Here is a 20902-nt window from a genome sequence, read left to right as displayed (position 1 = left end):
AATGTCTTGGAGACTTCCATAGTTGAAGAAACACTGGTCCAGATAATATGTAGCATCTTACATCTAGGTAGTCCTGTATAGTCTACAAAGCTCCTTGAATCAGGAAAAGTATTCTTATTCCCATTTTATTTTTATTTTTTTAAAAGATGTTACTTATTTATTTTGTCAGACAGAGATCACAAGCAGGCAGAGAGGCAGGCAGAGAGAGAGGAAGGGAAGCAGGCTCCCTGTCGAGCAGAGAGCCTGACACAGGGCTTGATCCCAGGACCCTGGAATCATGAAAGGCAGAGGCTTTAACCCATTGAGCCACCCAGGTGCCCCTCTTATTCCCATTCTATAGCTGGAAAGCACACTGCTGTGAGAGCAGGGGAGGCACCCAGCAGAGGAGGGACCCTTCCTCTGAAGAGTTCCTGCTGAGATGGTGTCCTGGGACCCTTCACTGCAGCAACTGAGTCTTCTAAGCTTCCAGTGATTCCCAGGACTGGTCACGTTCACTCAGATCCTGGAAAGCTGTAGAACTGTCTGGAACTCCAGGCTGTCTGGCATGTGGGGGGATGTTAAAGGCAAGGACATCAGGTGCTCAGATATCCATGTGAGGGACTCTAATATAGTCATCAGGCAAATATGGAAGGATTTACCTAGAAGGCAAAGATAGTGGGTACTGAGCATTTTCAATTTTAATGTTATCCCTTCTCAGTGTTCCCCACAGGAAAGAAATCATTCTAGGTGTCTAAAGCAGAGAGAATTACTTTAGGAAAATAGATGTTTAGGAAACTATTGGAAAATCTGAAGAAGAGAGCCTGGAGGCCAACTGGGGAATTACTGATCTCAAGAACATACCTCTGTAACTAAGGTCCAAGAGTCGGAAAGCTAAGAATGGGGAACTGCCTTCCTGGTCTCTGTTGTTAACAACTACCTTTCTGACTCATGGAGCTGGAGATAGAAACTGAGATACTGCCACAGAAAACCCCCACATCTCTAGTGATGATCCTACTGACCAGTAGAAACAGCTAAGTACAGGAAAATGGCCTCTTTCTCATTTCTCTTGTAAATAGGACCCAAGTGCCTCTAATCGGCAATACCTAGCTTTCAAAATCCAGAGCCCTTGTGATCAAGGAGCCTGAGCGGTGCCATCTTTAACCCTCCCACCTCCGCAGTATAGGAAGGCTCACTAGAGAGAAGTGGGAATGGATATTGAGCCCCAGCTGAACATGTGAAACACACAACATTTCTGACCACAGATTGGTTGGAATGTGAGTTCCACAAGGGCAGGAGTTCAGTCTGATTTGTTTTCTGCTGTGTTCTCAGAGCCTAGTATATTACAAAGTAGCTGCTAAATAAATAGGTCGCTGCACATCAAAATGAAGGTTTCCCCAGGAGCTCTTCTGGTGAATATCAGGTGGCCTACAGAAAAGGCAATAAAGTTACTCTGACAATGTCCGGGTCTATCTGCATGTCCTCTATGTCTGCTTTGACCAATAGGCTATGATGGACATGTTCCTGTGTCAGCAGAATACTCTCTAGCTCTATCCGTGTTACTGTAAATGGCAAAATTTCATTCTTTATCATGGATGAATAATATTCACGCACATGCGCGCGCATGTGTGTGTGTAACATCTTACTTACACATCCATCAATCTATGGACACATGGTCTATTTCCATAATTTGGTTATCATAGCTACTGCTGCTGTAAACATTGGGGTGTTTGTATCTCCTTGCATTAGTATTTTTGTATTTTTTGGATAAATACCTAGTAGTGTGATTGCCGGATCATATGGTAGTTCTATATTATATTGCTCTTTAGAAAATACAGTATTGTGGCAAGAAACACATAGCATAAAATTTACCATCTTAACCATTTTAAGTGTACAGTTTAGCATATACTGAACAATTCCCCCATCTCCTCCCTCTAGTGCCTGGTTACCACTAGTCTACTTTCCATATTAATGAATTTAACAACTTTAGATACTTCACATAGATGGAATCATATAGTATTTGTCCTTTTGTGAATGGCTTATTTCACTTAGCGTAATGTCCTTTAAGTTCCATCCCTATTGTTTTTTGTTTTGTTTTTAAAATATTTTTATCTATTTTTGTGAGAGAGAAAGAGAGAGAGAGAGAAAGAGAGAGCAAACTTGCCCATACATGTGGCACATGACATGAGGGGAGGGACAGAGAGAGAAGCTGGCTTCCCGCTGAGTAAGGACTCCGATGCAGACCCAATCCCAGGACCCTGGGATCATGATCTGAGCTGAAGGCACACACTTCCGCCTGAGCCACGCACCCACCCAAGATTCATCCCTATTGTAACATATGACAGGATTTCCTTTTTAAGGCTCCATAGTGTTGTTATACATATATATCACATCTTGTTTATCCATTCGTCTGCTGATGAACACTTGGGGTACTTCCACTTCTTTGCTATTGTGACTAATGCTGCTATGAAAATGGCCATGCAAATATCCCTTTGAGACTCTGTTTTCAATTCTTTTGGATATACACTCAGAAATGGGAATGCTGGATCATACAGTAATCCCTTCTTATCCCACCAACTATAGATTGCTTTTAGAGGTTCAACTGTCATGTGTATAATAAGATATTGTCTTAAACACAACAGAGAAGCAAACAGAAACAAAGCCCAGACCATTGTGCTTCAGATATATCAGTGAGGAGAGTTTTAATTGAAAACTGTTAACAAAACACTGATCATACATTCATTGTTTTTTAAAAATGGAGATGTAGAACTTACAGATCTTATTTTTAGATACTTTCAGTGTGATTAGGCTTGTGTTTTGATTTGCATCTGTATTTGTTTAGAAAGAACCGGCTATAGGGGCACCTGGCTGGCTTAGTTGGAAGAGCATGCAACTCTCATGTGTTTGAACCCCACACTGGGTATAGAGATTACTTAAAAATAAATAAATAAGCTTTAAAAAAAAAGACCTGGCTGTAATATTTTTAGCTATTTCATAGTTTTTTAAAAAAGATTTTATTTATTTACTTGAGAGAGAGTGAGTGAGCACGAGCAGGGGGAGGGGCACAGGGAGAAGCAGACTCCCTGCCTGGGGGACCCCAATGTGGGGCTCAATCCCAGAACTCTGGGATCATGACCGGAGCCAAAGGCAGACCCTTTACTGACTGAGCCACCGAGATGTCCCAATTTTAGGCTATTTTAATAGCCTTTGTTCTTTAATTAATTCTTTAATAGCATTTCTTAAATTTTGAATGAAGTATTTGAAATATTTCAAATCTACAGAAAATAATGTAACAAACATCTACTTACACCCAACTCAAATAAAACCATATTTTTTTGCATATTTCTTTAGCTCTGTCCCCAAGATTAGTGCAGGAGGTCAGGAAAACAAACAAACAAACAAACAATAAACATTTCGACTTCTATTGACTGACAGCAAGTAAAGATTCATGAAATCAGAGAACAGAAACTAGTAAGTAAAATGAATTCATACATGGCTACATAAACTCTTCCTGTAGTTTGAGACACCAATCCTGTGTCTCTGAAGTCACACAGACCAGGGTTCAAGTCCTAGGTTTGCTACTTGCCAGTTGTGTGGTCTTGAGCAAGTTCCTTAACCTATCTTTTTTTTTTTTTAAATTTTTGTTTATTTATTTAAAAGAGAGAGAGCATACAAGAGCGAAGGGGTGGGAGGGGCAGAAGGAGAGGGAGTAGCAGACTCCCCACTGAGCAGGGAGCCTGAACAAAGCCTGATCCCAGAACCCGGGGATCATGACCCAAGCCAAAGGCAGACTCCCCAAACAACTGAGCCACCCTAGGAGCCCCTCCTTAACCTATCTTTGCCTCAGTTTTCTCATCTGTAAGATGGAGATAATCATAACACTTCCCAAGTTTGTTGGGATGATTGAAAGAGAAATATGAACACATATATTTACTATGTACAGTAAGTGACAGAGCAAAGCTTCAATAAATATTAGTAATTATTTATTTTACTTATTGAGCATCTACTATATGCCAATCACTCTTCTAGTACTGAAAATTCCGCAGTGAACAAGGGAGATAAAGACCCCTATAAGGGTGCCTGGGTGGCTTAGTTGTTGGGGGGTCTGACTTAAGCTTGGTTCATGATCCCAGAGGCGTGGGATCAAGTCCCACATAAGGCTGTCTGCTCTGTGGGAAACCTGTTTTCCTCCCCTCTGCCTGCCGCTCCCCCTGCTTGTTCGCACTCTCTGTCAAAGGAATAAGTAAAATCTTTAAAAAAGAACAGACACCTGTGGCGCTTTCTTTCTAGTGATAGACATTAAACAAGGTAATTTCAGATACTAGTAGGGACTCTGAGGAAAAGGTATGGGAAGGGGATGCAGGAACTACTTTAGACAGCAGACAGGAGGTCAGGGAAGGCCTGTGGGAAGTCTTCAGGGCTGAATTTAATTGAGAGTAGCAGAAAGAATTAGTCCTTGGAAGGTTTGGAGAAGAGCAGGAACAGTATGTGCTTAGGCTCTGAGGTAAGAAAGCTTGGTTTGTACAGGAAGAAAGGACAGGATGGCTGGAACTGTGTCAGGGGAAGGGAGGCTAGGCATGACATCTGAGAGTTAGGGAGAACAGGTCAAGAAGTGCTTTGTTGACCATAGATTAGAGCTTAGATTTTATTCTTAAGGGACTGTGAAGATATTGGAGGGTTTTTACTGTTAGTAGATACACCATTCTTTGCTCTCGGGAGGAATTTGTATGCTTTTCTGTGGCCCCGTTCTAGAATTCTGTACGTGCATATGGTTGAGGAAAAACTGTTCTGGGAAATAGCACATTGGTTACTCATGGGCTCCCCCCAGTGGAACTGGTGGCTCAGCTTGCATGGTTTCACATGAGCAAAAGCAAAGTAAATGGGCAATTTATCTTTTCAGTCAACAAACATTTATTGGGCACCTACAAAGTGCTTGGCTCTGTTTCCGTGCCGAAATACACCTGTGAACAAAACACAGACACCATTGCCCTCCTGGAGCTTACATTTTGGGTGTGTATATGTGGGAGAAAGACATTTAGCCAAACTGACCAGCAAATTGTTGGATAGGATAATGTTATTTGAGAAAAAATAAGTGAGGAATTGGGCTAGGAGGTGCAGGGAAGGTGGTGGTGACTCAGTTTTAAACACAGTGGCAGGGAAGTTCTCATGAAGAGGGTAACATGTGAACAAAAATGTAAGGAGGTGACAGGGTGAATGATCAGTTATCTGGGGGAAGAGCATTCCAGGCAGAGAGATCAACAAGCACGAAGGGCCTGAGTTTATGTGCAGGTTTGAGGAGGAGCAGGAAGACCAATACGCCTTGAGATGGGGGAGGGGCAATGCGGAGTAGAAGATGAGGTTAGTAGTACTTTGGGGGAGTAGGGAGGTGTCACATGTTGAGGGGTTCTAGACCAGTTTAAAGACTTTTTTTTTCCCCCCACTTGAAAATAGTAGTCCAGGGGCGTCTGAGTGGTTCAGTCCATTAAGTATCTGCCTTCGGCTTGCGTCATGATCTCAGGGTCCTGGGATCAAGTCCTGCACTGGGCTCTTTGCTCCGTGGGGAGTCAGCTTCTTCTCCTTCTGCCCCCTGCTTGTGTTTTCTCCATTGCTCTTTCTATCTCAAAATAATAATAATAATAATAATAATTAAGATCTTAAAAAAAGAAAAGAAAAGAGGAGTCCACTGGAGAAGGGACATGGTCTGCTTAAAGTTTTGTGGGTTTTTTTTTTTTTTAAGATTTTTATTTATTTATTTGACAGAGATCACAAGTAGACAGAGAGGCAGGCAGAGAGAGAGAGGAAGAGAAGCAGGCTCCCTGCTGAGCAAAGAGTCTGATGTGGAGCTCAATTCCAGGACCCTGGGATCATGACCTGCACCTAAGGCAGAGGCTTTAGCCCACTAAATCACCCAGGCACCCCTCTGCTTAAAGTTTTAACAGAAGCTTGCTGCAGGATTAATAGATCATGGAAAAGTAGGGTATAAAAAAAGAGCAGTCACACATTGTGTCTTTTACCAAGAGAGGCAGTGACTGGTCAGATTCTGAACAAATTTTGATGGCAGATTCTGAAGATCTCTCTGATGAATTTGATGTGGGGGTGCAAGAGAGGAGTCAAGGATCCTAGTAAATGACATTACTTAATAAATTGTTGTCATAGGAGGAGGTGATCAAAGAATACACAGCCAAAAACTTAGAAAAAAAAGTAATTTAGAGGCTCAGTCAGTTGAGCATCCAACTCCTGATCTTAGCTCAGGTCTTGATTTCAATGTGGAGAGTTCAAGCCCCACACTGGGCTCTACATCAGGACTGGAGCCTAATTAAAAAGAAAAAAAAAGTGTTTTAGAGGTGTATCAAGTAGTTTCAAAATAGTGGGTAATTTTTCTGAATTTTGTGGTATTTGTTAAGTTTTTAAAATTTCTAATTTGTGATTTCTTTTCTCACCCCAAAGATTCATTTTTATACCTCATATTGTATTTGTAATTTTGGATTTTTTTTTTTTTAAACAGGGCCCTCAAATTGAATAAATCTCAAGCCCCTGCAATACCTGAATTCAGTCTGGCTCCTTGCCCATATTTGGGCAGTAATTTAAAGTTAGCGAAGCATTAATACTGTTTCTGACATAAAATAATGGGCACGAAATAGAAGTCATTGTACCAGTAATACAATTTTAGAAATAAGCTAATATTGGGGATTGAAACACCACCCTGGACTCGCCTCCCTACCAGTGTCTTCCAGAATTTCTCACCCATTCTTCCTCCCACAGTTTTTCTAAATCTGTCACATACATCGGCATTTCTTCTCACGATCGCTTTGGCTTTACACGAGTCTAAAAAAAAAAAGTCTAAAAATATGAATGCTAAAATATTCTTTATCCGGGCTGCTTGTGCTTCAGCTGCGCCACAACACCACTGCCCGCTGGCAACCAAGCACCACCTCTCCGCACTACCCAATTCCAGGCTCCCCTCGAGCCGTAACCAGGGGCGGGGCTCTCGGGAGGGTGGAGTTGGGAGGGGTCTAGATCCGCCCTCGCCCCGCCCCGTGAGGCCTGACACATGCGCCCAGAGGCTGCTGGTGGAACGAGGTGTGGATTGTGCGGTGACTCTGGCCTCTGACTTCCGGTTCCTAGGGATGCGCATCCGGGTCACGCTAACGCCGCGGTTTCCTCCATCCGCTTGGTTCTGCTGTGAGTCTGGACCAGTACCCATGTCCTGCTTTGGGGCCTCTGCAGCCTTAGAGTGAGTCTCCGCCGAGACAGGGTCTGAATGCGGCCGGTCGAATGCAGCCTGTAGGGGGACGGGTCAAAAGTTCTGTCTTGGTCCCTGTGGGTGGGCGTTCGCTCTGCCTGTCCCTTGTCCCTGCAGTGCTTCCCTTACTTCAGCCCTTTCCTTCGCCGGCCTCGCCTCATTCACCTCGCCTTAGCCTTGCCGATCCCCGCGCACCTCTCGCCTGGCTGCCTCCCCATCTTCATCCACCGGTTACAAGCCCGGGTTTCTTGCCTTTTGCGTCAGCGCTTCCCTTACCACTGCCTCTCGCTTTCGCCCGGCTCTCCTGCTAGCACCTCCCTGGTATCTCGCCGTTCTTTGCCGAAGCAGGATGGCCCACCTGCTCATTGTGCTTCCCCTCCTCCACTGCGAAACTGAGCCTGTCTTTCTGGGGTCCTAGGTCCCGTCCCCCTACTTTCATCACCTTCGACCCCTATATCTTCCTGGGACTAGTAGGTGACATTTGTGCTTCGCCTGGGGTTCTCCCGCCTTTTCTTAGCTAGAGGAGGGCTTAGCGAAAGTCCCAATCTGGGCCGATTTATCCATCCTGGGGGAAGTTTTGCCTTGAGGCGTTGTGTTAGAGTCAACTCTGGTAGCTTCCGTAGTTAGGGAACAACAAAGGCTTTCCCAGTTCTTTGCTGGAGCACAGTTCGGGGGGCTCTCTCTGGAGCGGGCTAACAGGTGGCAGGCACACGAAACTGCTAGAGATGGGGCTTGTGTGGTCTTGTTAACTGACAGGCCATGAGGACGTCCTGTCATTTTTGTGTTCTCTCTCCCATGAGAATGGATGCGCGCGGCCGAGGTAAAAGTGCAGATATTCTTGGCACGATCACCTTTGTTTTCTGCATAGGCTTTACTTACAGGACAGTTGCTATGACAGAGGACAGAGTTTCTTGGGAGATTTTTAGCCCCAGATTTGGCAAAAATTTTATTATCACTGAAATTTTGTTTCCTGCTAAAGAATGCACTGTTAGTAATTTCAAAAGTACATTTTCTTTGCTTGAACTCAGTGTGCATATGTATCTTTATCCTTAAGTCTCATAAATTGTTTCTTTGTTTTTCCTATATTGACAAGTTTTCTATTTTTCTTCCCATTTCTTTATAAGCCAGACATTATACTACATTATCTCTTCGACTATTACTCTTTCACTTTTCTTTATTGTTTTTACTTTACTCTTTTTTTTTTTTTTTAAAGATTTATTTATTTGAGTTGGTGGGGGGGCAGAAGTAGGAAGGGCAGGGGGAAGGAGAGACTCTCAGGCAGACTCCCTGCTGAGATTGGAGTCTGCTTAATGGATTTCATGACTGAGATCAGACCTGAGCCAAACCAGGAGACACTTAACTGACTAGTCTAAAAACCATCTTTTTCTCATTTGAGACTTAGGTTTCTCTTAAATTTCTGTGATGGTTCTTAGTCACCTCTAAGATGAAGAGATTGGATTTCATAGTGATTTGTGTCCCATTTCTCAAATTTTGTGATCTGAGGTGTATTTTGAGACACAGGTTTGGATAATTTTAATTTTTTTTTCTGATGTTTTTAGTGGTGTCCAGCATATGATTGCAAATGTTTTTCTGTAAGCAGCTTCTGGAATATAAATTGTGCTCTGAAATTTAGTACTTAAGTGAACAGAATAAATATAGCTTTTAGTGTCTGCTTCATTTTTGACTGGTGAGTTATAGAAAAATTTCTCTCATTTTATGATACATATACATATGCAAGCATAGCATAGACCTTGACTCATTCCAGAATTGAGCTGCTCCCTTCAGCTATTTTTAGCATAGGACTTTGGAGTGTGGCCATATTCGTCCTGCAAGCCACAGAGAAGGACCCTTCTGGTTGGCTTTCAGGCCTTATCTAACTGCTGAGGGAAGACCTTTGGAAAGCTCCTTACCCATACCTCTTCCCCAGCACCTATACTGGAAACTCTAGCTTCTGTTCATCGTGGCCTCATCATTTGGCATCCTTAAAAACTAATCCCAGTGAGAGTGAGTATGGGCTGGCTCTCTATGTTTCCTCACCTCCAGGTTTGTAGACTTTTTTTTTTTTAGCCAGGGGAGTTCCATAGATAGACTTATATTTGGATTGATGCAAGGCCCTTTTTCGACCTTTTTTTCATTTCTGAACTTTTTATTTCTTGGGCATGTCTAAGTCTAAACCTAGATGGATTTCTCAGTTTACAGCTGGAGGGAACCATAGAGCTCAAACTTACTCCTTCATTTTACAAATAAGGAAATCAAGATTTTAGGAATTGGTGATTTTTCCAAGGTCAGGTTTTACAAATAAAGAAGTTTTGTGCATGCACTCAGAAGTCGGTTTTAGTTCCCTTAAAGTTGTAGGTCAGAGAGCACAATATAGTACTTAATGGTTCATTTCAATACATTTGTGTCACAGGAATGAGTTTTAGGATAAGAAGTTTATGACAGATTTTAAAATTGAAGGCTCGGGGGCGCCTGGGTGGCTCAGTGGGTTAAGCCTCTGCCTTCGGCTCAGGTCATGATCTCAGGGTCCTGGGATCGAGCCCCACATCAAGCTCTCTGCACAGCAGCTTCCCCCTCTCTCTCTGCCTACTTCTCTGCCTACTTGTGATCTCTCTCTTTAAAAAAAAAAAAAAAAAAATTGAAGGCTGAAGTTATTTTGCCTTCAAAGATGGACTTGAAAAAAGTTGTGTTGTGCAGACGTAGAAGTTGAGAAGTTTTAGGGAGTCTCTCTCTTTCTTCCAAAATCACTTTAGCTTATTATGATATAAATGCTGCATAAAAGCCTTTACATGGAATGAACATCCTATGGTCTTGTTGGAGCAATTGTGTTTGCGCTCCTGGTCTTCCTACCCAATACTAACAGACCTTCTAGTTACTGAAAAGCCTGCATGTCTTATCTAACTTCCAAATAAACGAAAATATCACTAAAGATAGCTTAGAGTATGTTTGTAATGCTCAGGAGAGGAATCGTTGTCAGTTTTCTATAAAAATTTCTCTTTTAGTTTAGCAGTCTTAGCTTGTATGCCTGAGGGCTCAATTTAAAATAAATTTCTGCATATTAGCTTATGCCTACAAGGTTTTCTGTTTTTATTTGGCTTACTTATTTTTGAATGTTCTTCTTCTTCTTCTTTTTTTCATTTTACTTGCTACTGTGCTTTTCTTACATGGTTAATTTTTATTCTTGAACCCTGGGATATATTTTAAGGAAATGTAGCTTTAAAAATTTGAGAAACAAAGTACCCCTCTTCCATGTTCTTACCAGTTGTACCTTGCAGCGTGATGGTTTCTGTGATCTGCCTGAGCCACTTCATAACTTCATTCTTTTTGTTTTGCTTTCAGATAAAAGGCTGGTAGAACTTTTTTGATAGTTTGTCTAAAAGACTTCGTGTTCTGCATATAGTGGCAGGGTATTTTAACTGAAAATTATTTTAAATGGAGGAAGAATAGTTCAAAATAGTTAACATAGACTAGTTTAATAATAGAAATAATTCAAAGTATATTTAAGAATATTAGGAATAATTTATTTTTCTTATACATTCATTTGCATCAAGGAGTTAATTTGGAATAAAGTTGAAAATAGGTGGAATTTCCATCTGCTAATTAACGTAGAAATGCAGGTGCATTTTCTTATATAGAATATATGGCTTAAGCTGTGAATATGTTTTATTGACAGAGAACATAGTGAATAATGGATTGGCAACCACATCATCATCTCAATATTTTTATTTGGTCCCATCAACCTAAATTTTAGGGTATCTAATTATTAAATGTAAAAATAATGAGAGTATTTTCTTTGTTATTTCTAGTATATTCAAAAACAGTTATTAGAAATATGGGCTTCATAAAATTTATTTTTACTATTTTCTCCTTTTAAATAATGCAGTATTGTTTTTCTTTTTCTTTTTCTTTTTTTTAAAGTAATCTCTACACCCCACATGGGCCTGGAACTTACGACCCCGAGATCAAGAATCATATACTCTACCAACTAAGCCAGCCTGGCATCCCTGTATTAGTATTTTAAATTAGAAAATGAAAAGTGTAAATAGTGCTAGCCTTTCAACACCCATTGAAATCATAAAATTAGATTAAAAACTCTTAACAGGGGGCGCCTGGGTGGCTCAGTGGGTTAAGTCTCTGCTTTCAGCTCGGGTCGTGATCTCAGGGTCCTGGGATTGAGCCCCACGTCGGGCTTTCTGTTCGGCGGGGAGCCTGCTTCTTTCTCCCTCTCTTTCTGCCTACTTGTGATCTCTCTCTCTGTCAAATAAGTAAATAAAATCTTCAAAAAAAAAAAACCTCTTAATAAGAGTAGGAATAGAGGGAACATACCTCAACATAATAAAGACCATATATGACAAACACATCACAAACACAGTCAACAGTGAAATAGTGAAAGCCTTTTTTTCTAAAATCAGGAACAACGCAAGTATGCCCACTCTCGCTGTATTTATTCAACATAGTATTGGAAGTCCTAGCCACAGCAGTTAGACAGAAAAAGAAAAAAGAAATGTATCCAAATTGCTAAGAATAAGTTAAACTGTTACTATTTGCAGGTGACCTAATTCTGCATGTAGAAAACTTAAAGTTTCCATAGACAACTATTAGAATTAATGAATTAAGTAAATTTGCAAAATAAAATAACGGTATACAAAAATCTGCTGCATTTCTACACAATAATGATTAACTATTAGAAAGAGAAAACAGGGGCACCTGGGTGGCTCATTTGTTAAGCGCCTGCCTTCAGCTCAGGTGGTGATCCCAGGGTCCTGGGATTGAGCCCTGCATCAGGATCCCTGCTTGGTGGGAAGCCTGCTTCTCTCTCCCACTACCCCCTGCTTGTGTTCCCTCTCTCGATGTATCTCTCTGTCAAATAAATAAATCTTTTAAAAAAGAGAGAGAGAGAGAAAAAACAATCCCATTTACAGTGGCATCAAAAAAAGTAAAATGGGGGGCGCCTGGGTGGCTCAGTGGGTTGAAGCCTCTACCCTTGGCTCGGATCATGATCCCGGGGTCCTGGGATCAAGTCCCACATCAGCCCTGCGTCTGGCTCTCTGCTTGGTGGTGAGTCTACTTCCCCCATCCCTCTCTCCCTGCTTGCCTCTCCGCCTACTTGTGATCTCTGTCAAATAAATAAATAAATAAATAAATAAAATCTTTTTTTTTTTTTTAAAAAGAGTAAAATGTCTAGGAATAAATGTAATCAAGGAAGTGAAAGATATGTGCACAGAAAACTCTTAAGAATTTAAAAATTGAAGGTGATGCAAATAAATAGATAGTCCATGCTCATGTATTGGAAGAACTAATATTATTACAATGTCCATACCATCTGAAGCAATCTATAGGATCAGTGCACTTTCTTTCTAAATTCCAATGGCATTTTTCATAGAACTAAAATAAGGAACTCTAACATTTGGGTGGAAAATTTAAAAAAAAAGAAAAATTAAAAAGATAGTGTTGACTTATTGTAAGTTAACAGATCCCCACTAGGCAGTCAGTCAGTGCTTAATGTCTTAAAGATCTTACTACAGATTGTGTTGGATACACTTTAACTTATTAGCTTGGTTAATATTTGCACTAGTTAGATTTGCTTTTATTTGCCTTAGAAAATAGCAGTAATCTTTCTAACACATGTCTTTTAGCAAATTTATTTTGGGTGCCTACTATGTATCATTTTAATAATATATATATAGGTTGTTCATGTGAACTAGGTAATATTAAGGCTGACATATATACTTAAATCCTAAATTTGGTTTTCCTTGTACATATTTGGATTAAACTATAAGATGTAATATAATGTATATTATAGGGGGTAGCCAGAAAAAGAAGCAGCAGCAGCAGCAGCAGCAGCAGCAGGGGGTAGAAAACAATTAGAATTAAAATAAACCTTAGTCCTGAGAAAGTGTCACTTCTTACTTCTTACTGGTGACAATGGTAGATGATTTTTTTTTTTTAAAGATTTATTTATTTAGTTGACAGAGATCACAAGTAGGCAGAGAGGCAGGCAGAGAGAGAGAGAGGGAAGCAGGCTCCCTGCGGAGCAGAGAGCCCGATGCGGGGCTCGATCCCAGGACCCTGAGATCATGACCTGAGCTGAAGGCAGCGGCTTAACCCACTGAGCCACCCAGGCACCCCGGTAGATGATTTTTTAAGCTAGATTTTATGTTTTTCTGTTTTGAAAATACTTTGGCTTTTCATCATTAATTGAGTTTAAGGTTCTTGTGTTAATTTGCATCACAGTTTAATATAAAATCCTATTCTTTATAGGTACAATTAAATAAATTTCATTTGGGAAACTTCACAACTGAACTGTAAAAATGTAATGGTAAAACAGTAAACATTAAAGTAGCTTTACATAGCTCTTACTATGTGTCAGGAACTATTCCAAGTGGTTTACATATATTAACTCTTTAATCTTTACAGCCCTGTTAAGTACTGTTCTTATCTCCACTTTACAATAGAGGAAGCCAGGGCAGAAGTTACATAACTTGCCCAAAGTAACAAAGCTAATTAGCCAGAGAGCTGGATTTGAGTTTAGTCTCTCTGGGTTCAGAGTTCATGACATTTTGGACAGAGTTCTACTAGTTTAGTGATCTCTTCCTTTGTAGGTTAAGGTTACCTTAGGGGTTTTACGTGGTCTTTTTATCAATGCTGGCTTAAGGCATATTGCAAACCCTGTATTTCCTATGTTTCTTAGAAGGCAAAAATCATGTATTAAGAAAGGAAAACAGGACCAGATCTTTCCCTCTTAAAAAAATTATCTTGTTGGGGCACCTAGGTGGCTCAGTCAGTTAAGAGTCTACCTTTGGTTTGGGTCATGATCCCAGGGTCCTAGGATTGACCCCACATTGGGTTCCTGGCTCAGCAGGGAGTCTGCTTTTCCCTCTCCCTCTGCCATTCCCCCTGCTTGTGCTCTGTCAAATAAATAAAATCTTAAAAAAAAAAAAATTATCTTATGGAAGTTGGTTACTTTTGAGTTTTAAAGAGAAAAGGTAATACATTTAATACAATACATTCTATATTATTAACATGTCTTACCTCTAGATCTTAATATTTTTCCTTTCTTTGATTTGCAAAATATTAAGCAAATTTATGTAATAGTCTCAAGCTCTGAAATCTTAGTGTCCCCAGTATGAATTTAACAACTCTGAAATATGAAGCAAAACTAAAACTGAAATTTCTCACTTAGATGTATCTCATTTTCAAATTTGGAAATTTGTGCAAAATTATGTGTTTTTAGTTTTACTTAGAACAGAGGAGAACTTTTGCAAATTAATTCCTTTGTAAATTGAAAAATGCAAATAGTAATTTAAAACATTATTAATCATATTAATATTATTCTTTTGTTCTTTTATTTTTCCCAAATATAAAAATTCTTGTGTGTCCTTAGGGAAGGGGATGATTTTACATCAGTTCAGGTGGTAGTTTAATGTAAGAGTCTAGGACTGAGATATGCGAAGTGATTCTTCTGAGTATTTTAAAAACAATTGAGAATCATGAGATCTGGTTAACAGGAAAAAACTACAGTATTCTTTCTGGTAAGAAGAGACACTTGTTTAGGGATACTGCTTATTTTATTTCTTACATATTAACTCCCACTTATTTATTCAGACATTAAATAAGTACACCATTTTTCATAGTCTTGATTTTTTTCATTTTGGTGGGAAAATACTGTTATGGAGCTAAAAAGTCTGAGCTTTGTTGTGCTGATTTACTTATTTGTATTTAGAATGTTTTTTACTTCGGTTTAAATGTTTAATTTTTATTTCAAAAACAACTCTTTTTTTGTATGTGGGTTTGATAATCAGTTTATCTTCTAAAATTTCAATAGTTTTTTTCTTTCACCTGAAATTTAATAATGTAGCAATTACTGGATTTAGGAAAATTGCTTATTGCTATCAGCACTGTTACTATGGGAATAAATTAGAATGATTAGCTCTAAGGTGGAATTGAACTTTATTCTTTAGTTTCCATAGTAGTTGAAAAAGATTTAGGTCAGATTCACCTGTTGTTCCTCCTTTTTTCAAAATAAGAGGGAATTTTAATTTAGCACAATGATGTTAATATTTTCCCACTAGATATGATAGTTTCTCTTTTTATTGATGACATAATCCAAAATAATGTGTATATGATTTGGTTTTTAGAAAATTTCAGAATTTAGAGAACACTGTAGGATAAAAAATAGTATATACATGACCTAGGAAAAAAGTGCCCTGGAAATCAGTGTGTTATTAATTCACTGAATTTTTCAAATTTGCTTTTACTTTTTACCAAATCTTTGTTGTCGATTCAGAATCCATGATTAGATAACAAGACCATGAACTCTGAATAAGAGTTCTTGAGAGTGAGAAAGAGAGCTTTTGCAAAGAAAAGAAGCCATCTCTAGTATTCACGTGGCATTTAATAGCTAGATGAACTGAAAGTCTTTGTTTTGTCTCATTTCTGCGTATCTCCTGTTAGTATTTATTTATTTAGTTTCGATACCTCACATTCTGTGAAATTGTTGTCTATTTGGAATAACTCTGTTAAACTATTAATTCTTACGCAGACGGTTTCCTTTTCCTTTTTTGTTCTTTTTCAGAGGGTTGCTTTGAAAAAACTGTAATTTAGAGAACCACCAAGACTCAATGTTATTTCCTGTGTAGTTTGAAGTGGATATTTTCCTCCTTTTCTCTGGCCAGTTTTTTATATTCTGTTAAAGTGGCTTTCAAATTTTTTTAATCATGACCCACGATAAGATGCAGTTTTTCATTGTTACTGAGTCTGTATACACATATGTACATTATCTAGTACTTGTACATATTAATGTTTAAAAGTGAAGTAGGACATTGGGGAGGGTATGTGCTTTGGTGAGTGCTGTGAAGTGTGTAAACCTGGTGATTCATAGACCTGTACCCCTGGGGATAAAAATATATGTTTATAAAAAATAAAAAAATTTAAAAAAAAAGTGAAGTAGTTTTGTGAAACAGTATTATCCTTACACTACTTGTAATGAATTGTAATTTTTTTTTCTATTTTGTTTTATTGTATTTCATTCAAAACTCTTGGTCTCCACTAAGTTAGTAAGATAATATATTAATGCGTTTGGAAAGTTTGGAAAATGCAGTTTGGAAAATTCTAATGACTGCTAGATTTTTTCCAATATCGTCTTTTTTGTAATTGAAATGTTTGGGTTTGTTATTTTCTTTCTCTGAAATGTATCTTGATTCTTTTAAGCTTTTGATCTAAGTAACTATGCAGAACAGTTGAGAGAGGGAGACCCTATTGCCCTGATTGTCATTGCTGTCATCTGTGTTTTACTTTGTCTAGGCACATTAGTTTTAGAACCACAGTAATACGGAATCAGGAGCTTGAAAACGCTTGGTCACATGCAGCACTTCTATCATTGGAATCCTTTGCTAGATTCCAAATAATAGTCAAAGTTTAAGTTGATGAAGTTGCTTTTCACCAACTGCTCCTGCTCTTGGCAACTAGTCAAAAGTTTACAAAGCTGCTTTATTCTGCTTTCTTCTGGCTCCAGGCCAGTCTTTGTAAGCCAAAAAAGAGAAGAGAGGAGTGTAGAAGTTTGCGTCTGTGTGTAGATGATCAGGTGAAAGTGGCTGAAGAGTGGACTGTATGTATGTTTTATATATTGTCGGGACTCCTTTCCTGTAATCGCAAAGGGGAAAAGATAGTAGAGGTCCCAGCAGTTCCTAGCATATCGTAGCCATTAGAGTGAGGCAGTGTCAACAGCACACCCTACTGTTTATCACCACCACCTCCTAACGCTTTCTGTTCCAGGCACTGTTTAAAGCACTTTTTTTTTCCACTTGGGGCGCCTGGGTAGCACAGGCAGTTAAGCATCCAACTTTTGGTTTCAGCTCAGGTTGTGATCATGAGATGGAGCCCTGTGTGGGGCTCCACACGCAGTAAGGAGTCTGCTGGGGATTCTCTCTCCCTTTCCCTCGGCCCCTTGTGCTCATGCACTTTCTCTCCCTCTCTCTCTCTCAACATAAATAAAGAAATCTTAAAAAAATAATAAAGCATTTCACTTTATTCACTCATTCACTTGAGAAGCCTGGGAGAATGAGAACGAGAGGATAAAGAAGAAAACTTGCCTCAGTATTATTATCTGGCTTGTGAATTCTGGCTACTTGCGAGTGTGGCATGGCATCCCGTGCATTTTTAGCTTGGTCAGCTTTCTGAAGTCATCAGTGCTGCCTGTGATGTTCCGTATTGAATGGCACATAACTGTGGTTTGAGACCTAAGGCTTTGAGGCTAGGCTGTCTGGGCTTGAATTCCAGGTTGGTGACTTACTAGGTAAATAACCCTGGGCAAGTCCCTCTCTGTACTTTAGTTTTCCCATCTGTAAAATGGTGATAATAATAACTAGTACCTATCAAAGACTTACTGAGTGGATTAAATGAGTTATACACGTAAAGTACTTAGGACATTGAGGCATAAAAAACATTCCATAAATGTTAGCTATTAATAACTCACAATGCACAGTTGGATCTCCTGAAAGTATTTGTGACCATGATGAGTTCTGTGTATTTGCTAAAGGATGTGATTGACATTCAGTGTTTTATTGTCCTGGAGCTTAAAAACAGCTTCCCTTGCAAAGGACTTACAGGGAAAGCTCTCTTGTAGGATATTTGGACACAAAGCCAAATGAAAAGGGCAAAGCTACAGGTCCAATTTATTTAATTTCTTATAGGAATCTCTTGTTACTTAGATCTTATCCTTAATAATTTTAATATTTTTCCCTTTGAAAAACTAAAGACAGCTAGTTGCTGAATTGACTTTCACTCAAGACCAGATTTCTTTCCTGAATTTATCTTGTGTCTAAAATATTTATTTTATTTTTCTTTAACAAATAGTTATATGATGTTTACTGAATGGTGCTAGGCACTATCCTGAGAGCTTCACAAATATTAGCTCATTTAAATCTTTTGACAAAGACACTTGTTATTCCCATTTTATGGATGAAGTATGGATGGATGGATGAAGTAATTGAGGCACAGGAAAGTTAAATAACTAAACTCCCACATCTTTCATCAGTCTAGAGCTGGGATTTGAACCTAAGTAGTCTGGCTCCAGAGCTAATGCTTCAGGTTTGCCAAACCTGTCTCTTACAGAGGTAAATTATGTTGAAAAGAGTAAAAGAAAAGAACAAGTATTCAAACTTCACTATTATTGTGAAACTAATATGACACTGTACGTTAACTACATTGGAATTAAATTTTTTAAAATATGGAAAAAAATCCGTGTTCCTCATTCTGCTGAAATGACAGCACTGAATTTTTGGGTGATGAATTCTCAAAGGAGTAAATAAGTTTGGAGAAATAAAACAATAATGAAAGAACTGAACCTAGATTTTATAGTTCTAACAGCTAAAGACATGCATTTCAAAAGACTTAGTTTTGTTAGTATAGTGTAAGATAAATTTTCTATGAATAATGGAGAGCTGATGTATAAATGTGTTATATGTAGCTTTATAAAATGTGATGTAAAGTTTTGACTTTTGAATGAGGAAGAGGTAGGGTACAAGTTTTTCAGTATAACTGGAAACAGCGCATTTGTAGGATATTCATGTTGGAATAAACCATGTATCAGGCCATAGTACCTACAGAAAAAATTATGATTCTCTTAGAAATGTTAACTTCACAGATTAAAGGAGGATAAAGATAAAATTTTGGAGGTTTTGAGTTCCGTGGAGTCTGGATTGCTACACATTAAATTCTTGAGCTTGTGACTGACAAGTTACTAAAAACAGGGAGAACTGGAAGGAACATAGAACTGTAGGATTATCGTTAAACTCACTTTGACAGATATAATTCAGATTAACTCATTTCTTCTCTATACTTTTTACTGTGCTTTGGAATTTTTCTTATAGAACAGATCTCCTTATTTTATCAGAAGCTTGTGGGGATAAGTTTTCATAATTTTTATTAAAGATTGTTTTATAAACAACTTCAAAGGATGATTTTCTAAGAAATAATACTAGAAATTTTAAGAACAGTTTTTCTTAGAGAATCTATTCCTGATCAAGTATTTTTCCTATTAAGAATTTAGTACAGGGGTGCCTGGGTGGCTCAGTGGGTTGAAGCCTCTACCTTCGGCTCAGATCACGATCCCAGGGATCGAGCCCCACATTGGGCTCTGCTCAGCAGGGAGCCTGTTTCCCTTCCTCTCTCTCTGCCTGCCTCTCTGCCTACTTGTGATCTCTGTCAAATAAATAAATAAAATCTTAAAAAAAAAAAAAAGAATTTAGTACAGCCTAGGGGCCCCTACGTGGCTCATTTGGTTAAGCAACTATCTTCAGCTCAGTTCATGATCTGGAGTCCTGGAATCTAGTCCTGCCCGCATCAGGCTCTCTGCTCAGCAGAGAGTCTGATTCTCCCTCTGACCATTGCCTTCTTGTGCTTGCTCTCTCATTCTCTGTCTCTCAAATAAATAAATAAAATCTCAAAAAAAAAAAAAAAGGATTTAGTACACTCTAAATGTATTTTTTTTTAAAGATTTTGTTTGACAGACAAAGATCACAAGTATGCAGAGAGGCAGGTAGAGAGAGAGGGGGAAGCAGGCTCCCTGCTGAGCAGAAAGCCTGACGTGGGGGACGTGGGGCTCGATCCCAGGACCCTGGGATCACCACCTGAGCTGAAGGCAGAGGCTTTAACCCACTGAGCCACCCAGGCACCCCTCTAAATGTATTTTTTAAAAATTCTCAGTAAGTTCTGATAGTGTTCTGTTATTATAAAGTTACTATAAATATTCCTACAGCTGACAATACCATAACATGTTGGTCAGTCATATCTCCCAAATAAAGTAACCAGAAGAATTCACCAGCTTTACCACAGTCAGTTGGCTGGGCTGTTTATTTATGGAAGGAGTTCACCAGCATGGTGATGGCTTTTGTCTATCCACAGACAGTTCTGTGGATACACAATTACACAGAAGGTGTAGTTGGTTAAAATTCCCCCCCACCCCCCCAGAAATGTGAGTTGTGCTGATGCCTGAATTGTGGAACTAAAAGGCTTTCTTAGGGTGCCTTGAAAGACAGTCTGAAGGTAGATCAGCTGAGTATAGGTCTGCTGGATTTTTGTGTCTACTTCAGCAGGACACTTGAGCTCAAAGGACTCTGAGTAATATGTTAGGTTTGTTAGAAGTTTTTTGAAAGGTAATATATCGAGAAAATTTACCATCAGTTGATGAGATTGGTGAATTTCTAAAAGATAAGAAACGATAAGATTGAATCAGTAGAGACTAGGAGAAGAAGTCATAACTGAAGGTATATGTAGGAGTTTCAGAATTGGGGGTGCCTAGCTGGCTTAGTGGGTTAAAGCCCCTTCATTCAGCTCAGGCCATGATCCCAGGCTCCTGGGATGGAGCCCCTCATCTGGCTCTCTGCTCAGCAGGGAGCCTTCTTCCCTCTCTCTCTGCCTTTCTCTCTGCCTACTTGTGATCTCTGTCAAAAACATAAATAAAATCTTTGAAAAAAAAAAAGAAGTTTTAGAAATGTATCAGACTCCACGTAGACAATTATGAAGAAATGAAGGGTGCCTGGAGTATAGTGATTTTGAGCATTTGGTGTTTGTCCCCTGGATAAAGGCTGGGAAAGTGCTTTCCAGACACATTGAACAGTCTGCTTGTTGAGGGCATGTATTTCCATGGTCTGTTCTCCCCATGGTGTTTAGTGTATATTAATTAGA

General features: G+C 39.2%; 1 protein-coding gene across 2 annotated transcripts in view; it reads left to right on the top strand.

Moving 5' to 3' along the window:
* The first annotated feature begins 7060 nt into the window (after positions 1-7060).
* EYA3 (EYA transcriptional coactivator and phosphatase 3) overlaps positions 7061-20902 on the top strand; it is a 109201-nt gene continuing 95359 nt past the window's right edge. Inside the window, exon 1 of one of the 2 annotated variants that reach the window (XM_059376859.1) lies at positions 7061-7210. The gene's annotated coding sequence lies outside the window, so the exon portion shown is untranslated. The remainder of the gene's footprint in view (positions 7211-20902) is intronic. The other variant, XM_059376860.1, reaches the window with a different exon arrangement.

This window comes from Mustela nigripes, chromosome 14 (genome assembly GCF_022355385.1).
Source record: "Mustela nigripes isolate SB6536 chromosome 14, MUSNIG.SB6536, whole genome shotgun sequence".
Classification (NCBI taxonomy): Eukaryota; Metazoa; Chordata; class Mammalia; order Carnivora; family Mustelidae; genus Mustela; species Mustela nigripes.
The sequence above is the reverse complement of the archived record's forward strand: the minus strand, read 5'-3'. Positions and strand labels throughout refer to the sequence as shown.